Source organism: Lissotriton helveticus, chromosome 4_1, assembly GCF_964261635.1.
Source record: "Lissotriton helveticus chromosome 4_1, aLisHel1.1, whole genome shotgun sequence".
Lineage (NCBI taxonomy): Eukaryota > Metazoa > Chordata > Amphibia > Caudata > Salamandridae > Lissotriton > Lissotriton helveticus.
The window spans coordinates 2,118,206,246-2,118,218,302 of record NC_136063.1 but is presented as its reverse complement, the minus strand read 5'-3'; positions in this window follow the sequence as shown (position 1 = coordinate 2,118,218,302).

Sequence of the window (12,057 nt, the reverse complement as noted above, 5' to 3'; positions counted from 1 at the left end):
CCAGGCCAGGAGCAGACTAGTGCCCTGATATAGTGCCAGGAGGGGGAGAGGGGTAAGTGATTAAAATACACAAAATTACACAAGTGACTCTCAAATTATTTAAAAAGTATTCAGGTGGCGCTCCCGGCTTCCGCCTCAGGAGATCTGTATCGTGAAACTGAAGGCGCTAGTATTCAGCGTCTTAAATATGGGCTCAGCGGTGGGCGTGGCCTCAAAAGGGGGCGTGGCCTCAGCAAACGCCGGGAATGGCGGCAAGAGTTGTAGTGGATCTACCGCGGCAGCGCTGAGAACCGCTGCGCGGCCAGGCCAGGAGCAGACTAGTGCCCTGATATAGTGCCAGGAGGGGGAGAGGGGTAAGTGATTAAAATACACAAAATTACACAAGTGACTCTCAAATTATTTAAAAAGTATTCAGGTCGCGCTCCCGGCTTCCGCCTCAGGAGATCTGTATCGTGAAAAGTGCAAGTGAAGGAGGGCCAGCCTCCTATGGTACTCCCCGTTTGGGAGACTCAAAAATAATGCACCTGTAAAGGAAAGGGGACAAAGACATACATGTAGGATCCAAAACAGACAATTAAGATCTTATGCTCAGAAGTATGTCCACAGTGCTCCAGTTGTTGTGAGTGGACGTGGAGTGGTCAAAATAACAATATAGTTAACACCACATTAGGTCCTCAAGAGTGGGTAGTGGGCTATAGGTGGAAACGCTACATACTAAATCGCCCTTATAAAAATATCGATGCCTGTGGTATGAAGGATCAATGGGACCAAACTGGTCAGTGACCCTCGCCTAAAGATAAAGCAGGCATCATGAATAAAATGTCTCACTTGTATGGTGAGGAGAAAGCACATCATGGATCACGGGAGGGGGGTGGTGGCGTAATTGGCACACCCTTGGGGAAGAAAAAACATATCAGATGCAGCTATAATGCTGTACTTAGCTCGTACTGGTCAGTTTGTGTAGCGTAGCTGGAGCTGCCGGTGAACTTACGCCCTCGACGCAGTCTGTTCAAAAAAGAGCAAAGATGGGTATACCACCTAGGTACCAATGTGGGTGGTCTTAATGATGACATCCCCTGGGGTTCGGTATTATCTTGAAAAATTCCAATATTACCCTTTCGCTCCACACAGATTCTGCAACATTTTGGGATCCAAGTACTAATGTCGATCGCAAAAGCTGTGAAAAATCTCCTTACTTAGAAAGTGCCTTTACCTAGTGTCCCTTTATAGTTCCTTGTGAGTTCTACCATGTCCTGAAACTAATAAACTGTAGGAAACCTATCTGCTAGCCTGACTCGTTTTTACATTACTAATTGAGAATGGGCCACCCCTCGCCTGATCACCCCGTTTTTTGTCTGTGTCACCCTAACCGTAGCTATGTATCAGACTGTGGATAACATTGATTAAAAGCGTTCTTTTTGATGATTTATCCCGTATTCATAATTTATTTCCACTGTAATCTACAATCTGGTGGCCTAAGGAGCACCCCCTCTATTTTCATAATATCGTGCCCTTTGTCAATAAAGTTATTTGAATATTTCTTTCTGAACGTGGTAGTCATGCGCAGACAGGCGCTTCCGCCAGGTCGCTTGCTAGCGGTCTAGTCATTTTTACACCTTCCGACTATGGGAACTTCATGATTGGCCCTCGCGGCACTGCCTGATCACGGCCGATTGTGTGACGACCAGTAACCACGCCCAACCCGGAGGGAAGACGTGTGTCACTGGACTTCTTAACCGGCAGTTCCCAAGACCGTCTCCATCGACGGGATCCGGTTGACGAGGGTAGAGTCAGGTACCAAGAGGGTGTTTGGCGTTGAGGGCGTAAGTTCACCTGCAGCTCCAGCTATGCTACAGAAACTGCCCAGTACGAGCTAAGTACAGCATTATAGCTGCATCTGAATATGTTTTTTCTTCCCCAAGGGTGTCCCAATTACGCCACCACCCCCCTCCTGTGATCCATGATGCGCTTTCTCCTCACCATACAAGTGAGACATTTTATTCATGATGCCTGCTTTATCTTTAGGCGAGGGTCACTGACCAGTTCGGTCCCATTGATCCTTCGTACCACAGGCATCAATATTTTTATAAGGGCGATTTAGTATGTAGCGTTTCCACCTATAGCCCACTACCCACTCTTGAGGACCTAATTTGGTGTTAACTATATTGTTATTTTGACCACTCAACGTCCACTCACAACAACTGGAGCACTGTGGACATACTTCTGAGCATAATAAGATCCTAATTGTCTGTTTTGGCTCCTACATGTATGTCTTTGTCCCCTTTCCTTTACAGGTGCATTATTTTTGAGTTTCCCAAATGGGGAGTACCATAGGAGGCTGGCCCTCCTTCACTTGCACTTTTTTACACCTGTTTACTTTCACGTCCCCAGGTGAGGGTGGTCCTTAGCGCGTCCACACCGCCGGGTTTTAGTTCACTTGTCCTGATGAATGCCTGGTAAATTGACACCGTTTCAAGGCAGAAACATGTTGACTGACTATTTGTAGTGGAAATAACCAATCAATCTATTTGGCCGCATTTTCCACACTTTAATTTTTAACATGTCTGAGTGATCAATCATTAAATCTTTCTTTTTTGATACACCATAGACATTTTCAACATCACTATCACCTTAAAATCATTCACTTTCACGACTATTCACAAAAAGCCTGCTCCGCAGTAGTTCTGGCGTTGCAGCACACTGGGGAGGCACTCAGCCTCTCCAGTGAGGCTCAATGATGAAGCATGTCACCTACCAGGTAGGTGAGTGAGCTCCTCTTGTTACCCTTAACTGACCTGGAAGACTCTTACTTTGTTGTAATACTTCCACCTGATAGGTCATGGGTTTGGGGCAATGAGGTTTCAATTATAGATCACACACTCGTTTCAATGGCCCTTTACAACCAGATTTGCGAATATAGTATATACTATCGAGTGATCACAATCCTCAGATCATCATGATGAATGCATCCCTGTCCGAACTAGAGGTAGTTTGCACGTTGTTGGGGGAAACCCGCTCAGAAAATCTGAAACAGCTGAAGTGGACCTCCTGTTCTACTAACTCCTTAGCAGAGGAATCAGTTTAATGTCTACAGGTCCTAGTCCAAATGGGTTTTAATCCAATAGTGTCATGGGAAATTCTCACCAATAACATGACCAAAAGCCACAGCAAGAACAGCCATAAAAAGGGATCTCGACTTGACTATTGTAAATCATTTATTATGACCCCTCCACCCCCATATTAAGAAAATAAAAAAGGAAGCAGGCAATGTTTTCTGACAATCACATCAATACCCAGGAGATCCGGATCTATCACAACAACTCCACAACGAGAGACTACGGCTACAAAAAGTGATATAGACGTATACACAATCCAAACAAGAAATAGTATGGGCCCAGTTACCACACGCCTCTAGAACTCATGACTCGAAAAGATTCTGGCGAATAATCAACAGGAATGAGAAAAGCCCAGCAGCTGCAAATAACGCTAATATCAGTGAGATGGAATGGATTCATTATTTGAAGTCACACTTCAAGAGAGGTTTGATGCCCACAATTAGTCCCTACCATCCCAATAAACCCCCTGAGGCTCTGCAGATAATTTCAGCAATTGAGGTAGAAAACGTTATCAAAAAGTCCCGGGCAGACTGAGCCCCCAGCCCGAATGCATGATTTGGAACCTTGGTCACATGACAATGGAAGACTCCCCCTAAATCAAACTGTCTTTCTAAGGGGCCAAGGCACTCTAACCAATCTCATGACCCTGAGCCTAATTACAAATAGAGCAACAGCAACCGGGATACCTCTTTACATGTGCTTTGTTGATTTCACGGCGGCTTTTGATTGTGTCCTTCGGAACAAACTATGGGTCAAACTTCAGCGATGAGGTATCCCGCCCAACATCTTTTGAGCAATTAGGCTGGTATACTCGAACACATGGGTCAAGATCAAAATCGCAGATGGCTCATGGGTATCCAAGAAGGTGCCCACAACAACTGGCGTGAAACATAGCTGTGTCCTAGCCCCCTTCTACTTAATTTATTTTTGGCTGACCTCTCTACAGAGCTTGACGAGCAAATTGCTCTCACACCAAGCATTGGAGGACAACAAATGTTGCACATCCTTTATGCTGATGATCTAGCACTTGAATAGGCCTTCAAAGGCTACCTAATTCCATTGGAGCTTACACAGAAAAGAATGGCCTGGAAATAAATCTTACGAAAACAAATGTGATGGTACTTAGTCGTGCACACAAGAAAAATCAAAAATGGCTAATTATGGAAGAAGAATCGAGGAGGTTAAACTCTATGCATACTTAGGAGTCAAAATAGACGCAAAAGGCTTCTTTGTTTCCCAGAAGAAGGCGATGAGGGCGAAAGCGCAGGCCATTAATTATGGCTTCTCGTCACTGGCTAGATCCATTCGAGGCCATGATCTTAAACCAATGGGAATAGTTATGAAAGCCAAATTGATGGCAGCTCTCGCATATGGATCAGAGATAATGTTAGGTGCCGAGGCTCTACTGCTGGAGAAACTGATGATAAGAGCCTATAAACAAATCTTTGGACTCCCCAGGTCGGCCTCGCCTGCACAGATCCGGTTAAAATTTCTTCTCACAATGTAAATGTAAATGTTTTTGTACTTGTTTAGCGCAAAGCTACCCGCAGTGGGTTTCCCGGCGCTTGTACGAATACCGCAAGGGAACCCTTCCTGGCTTTCCCTGTGAAGTGTCCACTCCTGGGCACCCCCATGGTGCAGACCAGGCATCCCTCGCGTTGTGGGAGCCGTTGTGGAGACTAAGCAAGCTATTGCCCAGAGTTGCAGCGCGGGACCCATGATCAGAATAGGCACTGAGGCGAAAATATCTGGTATGGGGAATTAATGAGCCCAAGACCCGCTGAGGCGGGAATCGAACCCTGGTCCCTGGGCAGAGCTCTGCATCGAGGTCTGCCTGCTCTAACCATTGAGCCACACAAATGCAGAAACATTTGTAAAGCTTTGTTATAACCTGCGTACAGCAGCTGAAAACATCTTGGCTAACTTAGTCTGGACCAAATTCAACGTACAACGGGGGAATGGCCTTCACATGAAATATCTTGAAAATAGTATTAGGATGCTTGAACTGGGTACCTATGGAAGTCTAATATCTTTGGGAAACTTTCAAGAAATTGCTAAATAAATAAACCGAACTGCAAAACTGGATGGCAGATAAGGAAAGCTTGTGTAGACGTCGTCATGGGTGGCTGGTGCTGAAATCATATTCCATTTTAAGAGAATCACTCCGGTTGGCAGCATCTGTTCACCTGAAGATCAAACAGTCATTTTTTGCCTTAAGATTTGTAGAGATTCTGATACTAGACCTCATGCCAAAATGGAGGACGATTGGTTTAAGTAAAGATCGGTCCTGCCACTTATGCCAGCATGGGAACGAGACACTGCTCCCATTGTATGCATTTGTCCTGCATTGATGGACCAACGAAAATCTCTACTAAGACGGGAGTTCCTCGATCAGGGAATTAGGTCATATAGGTCTGCACTGGTGGAGTCTATGGACCCAAGTAACATAATGCTGAACATTAGACTGACTCAGTTTTTGAACATTTATAAATTTAGCGTTGAGTAATCTGGAGGGGGATCCTAAAATTCACTTTTAAGACGTGATACATCTGAAGTTTTTAAGGTAAAATTGACATGACAAGGCTATCACTAAGGACAGGCAGCTAGGGACTGCCATAATAGTTATTCCCTATCCTGCTATGCTTAGGTAACAATCTGTTTAACTTGGCATTTAATGACGCATATTTTTGCACACCTGCATTTTTACAGGGGGAAGAACCTTGGTCCATCTAGCAATGTGCATAGACCCCCTTAGTACAGCATTTAAGCACTTTAATTATCTATAGCGATTTATTTATGTAAACTCCAGCCGCCCGTATGGCAATTATACACTTTACACATTAGGGAACAGATCAGCCATTCTGATCCTTTTAATATATGTACTTGGCATCTTTTCTTAAATATTTAGGAAGGAAAGTTAAAAAAAGGGAAAAAAGGGAATGACAAATGATATGAAGTCCAATTGTTGAAGTGGATTTATGACACATTTTTTATACTTTCTTGTATGTATTGTATGTCTGATCATGTTTATGGTTTTAATTGACTAATAAACTATTATTCTTGACTATCACTCCACTCAGTGCCACTGTCCTCTATGCCACTAACTTTAGCCATGCCAAAAGAAGCCACACTGGTGTACAACATGGGTAAAACACATTAGCAGAGCCAATATCTCTTGCATGGGCGAGACTTACTGGCTTTGCCAATGCTTGTGGTGGTGTGTCACCTAAAGAATACCCTCGCCAACAAAACCTTGAATACAGGGAGGCAAAATAGTTGATTTCTCAGCATAAACTCCCTCAAGTTTGGACTGTGGACCATACAAAAACAAGCACTGGAACAGCTGATCAGTCAGATGTTGTATTGGAAGTGTTAAGCGATTGGCTTTGCCAATGCTTATTTGTAAAGCATTGTTTAAAAAAAGAAAAGATAAATACATTTAAATATTTGAGGAAAAGCATACTCTTATCTTAAGGTCACTCAAAACAAAACATTGAATTCAATATTTTTAATCTTTATAAATGGTGTGCTGTTTTCAAATTTCACGCAGGAACCTTGAACAGAATTTACAAGTCTATTCCATGTCACCCAGCATAGAATTATCTAGAAGGACTGGCTGTGTGTGCACTCAAAAGACTATGACTGCTGCATGACATAGTGTCAGATTTTAAAGAAAACGTCTTGCCATTTACTTTCCAAACTACTAGGAAATGGAATAAAGCAGGAGTCCAGGGTACAGATGTATTCGCCTTTAGGAGAAGGGGCATTTGTCTAGTCACTCTTCTCCCTCAAAGGCAGGCTTAGTGAGTGCAGCAGGCTGACTCTGCTATTGCCATACATGCTATCTTTATGTTCCATGGCCTGAGCCTTCATGCTATACGTGGACAGCAGGAGATGAAAGAAAACTAACATTATAACGTCTGCTCTTTAGTCAAACCTTGGAAAAATTTACCTGTTTCTTTTATGGGCAATCTAGCAGGGATGCGAGTAACACAGAAAGTGCAGTGAGCTAGAGATGTGAGGCGGGAGCAGCACATGGTGGAAAAGGGCACAAAAATGCATTAATTCCCATTGACTTCTCAAAGAAAAAGAAAAAAGTAGTTCCCTGATCTGAGCCATGGAAGGACACAAGTCAACCAATTAAAAGGAAGACGAGGAAGCCACGATCCAGGGGAAGGACAAACACAAGAGGAGGAAGGAATGTCATCAAATAAGAAGCAAGGGAAGGAGATTGAAACGAAAGTGAACACATGAGGAGCAGGGTGGTCGCAAAGCAAAATGGCGGCATAAGCAGAAAGCTCCTGGCCTGCATGGCCGCATCAGATCAATATCCTGTATTTATGCAGGCATCCGAGGCTCTGGTGGAGGGCACAGATATCAAAAACTGAGGAGCGGACTCAGGATTCTTTTTGGGCCACGGAAGAAACGAGAAGACATTATAGGCACCTAAAAAACAGGGACATCCCCATGCCGAAGGTGAAGAATAGGCCCATGTAAAAGCCAGGACACTCAACTGCCCTGAGAGAGCTGTCTTCCTGGATAAGACACTCCAATTGACAGGCATGAATGACGGGCGAAAAAGAAGCCACTGTTGTACTTGGCCCTTTTGGCAGGTTCACCCCTGAACTTTTTGCCTTAAGCTCTGATATTGTGGCAGTGATTTTAGGTCTCTGGGCACTTTAGCACTGTGGCCCAGTGTAAAGTGCGTGTGCTCTCTGAGTGCGTGTGGTGAGATTGTCCTGCCCTCCAAGGGAATGCATGGGGTATATGAGTGTCCATGATATTTCCTGGTATGAGAGGAGTGCAGGGGCGAGTTTAGTATGTATGAACTCGTGAGGATAAATGCTGCCCAATGGTGTGCGCAGATTTATGGTGACTGGTGGAGTAATGCCACTTTTACAAGTTGGCATTTCTGTGTGCTGTGTGTCTGCCTACCTGATGTGAATTTCATGTCTGGCTTGTGATCGACAGGACCTGAGAGGTGTGGGTGGCTCCAGGAGACAGGGTAAGTCTGCCCAAAGATGAGAAGAGAGATCTGCATGCAGATGGGAGGGAGAAGTTGCACCTGGGACCTGAATAGTGCAGTGCCTTCCCTCTGCAATGCTGGCTCCGCCCCCTGTTGTGTGTCTGATCCCTGATCCCCCACCTGACAAAGGAGAGAGGAGCTGAGCAAAATAAAGTGCTCCAAAAGCAAATAAATGGACCCCATGATGTTGTTCTGTTCCTAATCCTGACGAAGGAAGCCCCGCCCGCCGCCGGAGATTCGTCCGGAACCTCACAGGCTCCATTTAAAAGTCCCAGGAGGGGTTCGGGTGAAGGGAGGAGTGCGGCCGGAGCAAGTAGCGACCCCGCAGGTCACTGCAAGAGGAGTCCGGTGAGGGGAGCTGGTGCGGAGGGGACGTGAGGCACATTGTCGGTGCCTGCCCCTCCGCGCTGGGGAGAAGAGAGCCCTGCATGTTGCAGAGCAAGTCCCTGTGAGTGGGGGCAAGATGTGTGGTGTGGTGTAGTGCCAGTGAGGGCACCGTGGCTGTTGACCTGAACGGACCCGCCATTGCGGGCCGCTCCAACATGGGCCATATTTGTTTTAGGGCCCATGGGGGTCCAGAGGGCCCAGGCGTGCCCAGGTCCGTTGCATATAGCCAGTGTCTAACCCAGGGTGGTGTGGAGTGCAAAAAAACGATGGATTTAGGCCCAGATCCTTGTACTGGGGTGAATGTATGACATGTTCTACATTCTGTCCATCAACTGTGTTTTTTGTAGGTCCATTGCAGTGGCAATTTTCCCAGCTGCCCCACCTGATAGTGGGCAGCTGCAACGATTTGGGGGCACGGTTCATTTCCAGAGCCTGTGTGGCTCCAACGTGAGGGCACAGAGGTGCCCAGGCCCCATAGCCGCATTCCTCCAAGCTGCACCGCTCGCAGAGGGCAGCTGCACCAAGAGGGCACATTTGACTGTTAAAGAGCCCCAGAGCCCTGGCCATTTTTCCCTGCTGCCCCGCCTGATAGAGGTTAGCTGCCACGTTTGGCGCACATTTGCATAAGAGGGCACAGTGGTGCCAGGCCTCATTTTGAGATTCACAGCTGCCCAGAAAGTAGTGGGCAGCTACAACGTTAAGGTCATTCTTTTCTTTGGGGGACATGTCTGAGTTTGGAGTGAGATGCACTCCTTTGCCCCATACCTTCACACCTGCGCTGCACTTAGTGGCAGCTGCTATGTTTAAGCTTGTGCAGTGGCGCACTTTGGATTTCGCTGCATTGGCAGTGCACCCTGACATTCTGGTCAAAGGGCATTTGAGCCCTTTTGAGATGGCCAGTTGGCCAGGGGGACTGTTCGGTTTATAGGGCACCAGGCCCTAATGTGATTCATGTAGTATGATTTACGCACCCTGTTATGATACCTCTAAATGTAGTTTCATGATTATGAGGTTGGTTTGCTTATTATGGTTTATGCTAGTGAGATTATGTTCCACTGGGATTATTTCCTAATGTAGTTATACTTGGGAGGTTAGGGTCTAATGCGTTTAGACTTATGAGAGGATTGCCTAATGTGTTTATGCTGGTGAGGTTGGCGCAGAATGTAATTTGCGCCTAAATGTGAGACTGTACATAATGTCCTTTATGTTACAGGCTGATGCTAAGTACAGTGATTACCAGCGATTACTGGTTGTGCCTCTATGATCTGTTTTACTTTTACTAAGTTTACTTTGTGATGGTTCTGACAGTGGTCCAGTGGGCCCTGTCAGGTGTATATAATCCCTTGTAAATATGACCCAGTGCCAGGTGGCACCCTGTATATTAAGTGTTTACTATTCTAATGTGTTATGAGAATACAAAGGCTATTTTTGATATAACCTTGTGTGGATTTCCTTTTGTGGTGTGCCTGGGATGTTGTTGTTGTGTGCGTGCGCAAATGCTTTACACATGGCCTCCGGGATAAGCCTGATTGCTCGTGCCAAGCTACCAAGGGGGTGAGCAGGGGTTATCTTCGGAGTGTAACTCCCTTGCCCTGACTAGAGTGGTGGTCTCTGCCTGGCTTTGGCGCAAGCCTTAGCCAACCAGAGATCCCATTTCTAACACCCACCAATAAACATAGGGCTGGAAGGGCCTGGAAGAGACTTGTGTGGGACTCCTGCATGGTGTGTGGCAGCGAGACAGCCCAGCCATCTGAAGAATAACAGTAACAGCATCTGGGAACTATATAGAGACTCGTGAATAAATATACTGTATCGCCAGCCCATAGGGGAGACCTACGAAATCTGATTGCAGAAGAAGCAGAGGTGGGCACAGTGCTATGCACCAGGGATGGAATAAATACCCGATATTACACAGATACCAAGGTTTTCACTCTTCGGACATGAACGTCCTCACAATATAGAAATAAACACGTGAAGAGTATAGGGGTGAAACATAAAACAAACGTCCAAAGAAACTCTTGAACACTGCCAACCACATGGGAGACAAACAGAAGAAAATTTGATGACAAAATAAATGCAGGAATACTTGAACCAACAATGCACAATATGACCCCCATACGAATCCAAATGAAATTGGAAACAGAATGAACAGAGACAGAGGGCAGAAAATGACACAGGAAACCCAGCTCGAAAAATATTCCTTCACAGAGACGCTCCATCTGAGAAGATGGGTGAACCCATAGCCCATGATGAAAAAGGGCCAGACTCAAGATCAGGGGAGCCTAACGCTGAAAGAGGAACTAAGTGCAGTGTGTGACTCTATAACAGCATCAGAACATCAAATAAACACTGAGTGTTAGGAAATGACCCTCCTTCACGCGGATGTTAGAAAAATCTCAAGAAGATTAGGCTCAGTGCAAGCTAAGATGGAAGAACATTCAAACACCACTAAAAGCCTGCTATATGTGGTGAAGAGACCAAAGAAGACAGCCAGTGATTCTCCGTCAGATCAGAAGATGCAGAAGGTCGCAGACAAACAAACAACAAGCGCCTAGTGGTAGTCTGGGAAGAGAAGAAGGCCCATTAGTCAAACAGTTTGTGGAAACATTAGTTCTTAATACCATCCTACCTAAGGGGCTGTATAAACTAGTGAATGGACACACTGAACTCTGGGGCCACCACACTGATCTACAATTAACACAAGGCAGTCCCCCTCGCTGCCAGAGTCAAGGTCCGAGGTCCCATTGCAGTTTTAAATACAGAAATCCTGATATTCTCCGACTACACCCAAGCAGCTTTTGATGGATTGGAAAATATGTTTAGAAGAAGGATATAAAGTACATGATGTTATACTCTGCCAATTTATGAATGATAGCTGTTAGAAAATCGTGGGGCTTTACCAAAAAGCTGAAGGGAGTTGATAAAAGGGTGGAGAACATTTGGCGGTAAAAGAAATCCATAACCACAAAGGCATGAAATTACAGGACTGGACACCACCAGGCAAGGGCGAGAAGTCATGGCATGGTAGAAGGTTAAAACTAGGAAAGTGACACTGGAGAATCACAGGAAAATGATGCACTAATAAAGCACTTCTCATTCTAATAATGTACTTTTTTTGAAAGCCTGAAGAAGATGACCTACGGTAGAGGCTGAAACAAAATAGAACTATTGCGCAACCTATCAAAATGGAAAGCATTGCCCTCCCACAACCCAAAATGACCAGTAGACCAGTGATGCGCCCCAAAGGAGAACTCCTCTGGAAAAAGGGGCAACTGGACAAAATGCTAGAAGAAGTCAACAGGGCTGTGTTTGGCCACACGCTGGACTTTGAGTACTGTACTCTCTAACTGTTAGACTAAGAGAGGAGTCAACAGGGGGTGACATATCTGTTGTGTAACTTAATCATTTGACTGGTTGTAATTAGTTGAAATGATGAGGAGTGACATACGCCTAAAGGTTTGTGGTCACGGGTAGTTTTCAGCCTTTCTCATGAGATATTAGGGAGGAGAAGGGGGGAGGACATATCTT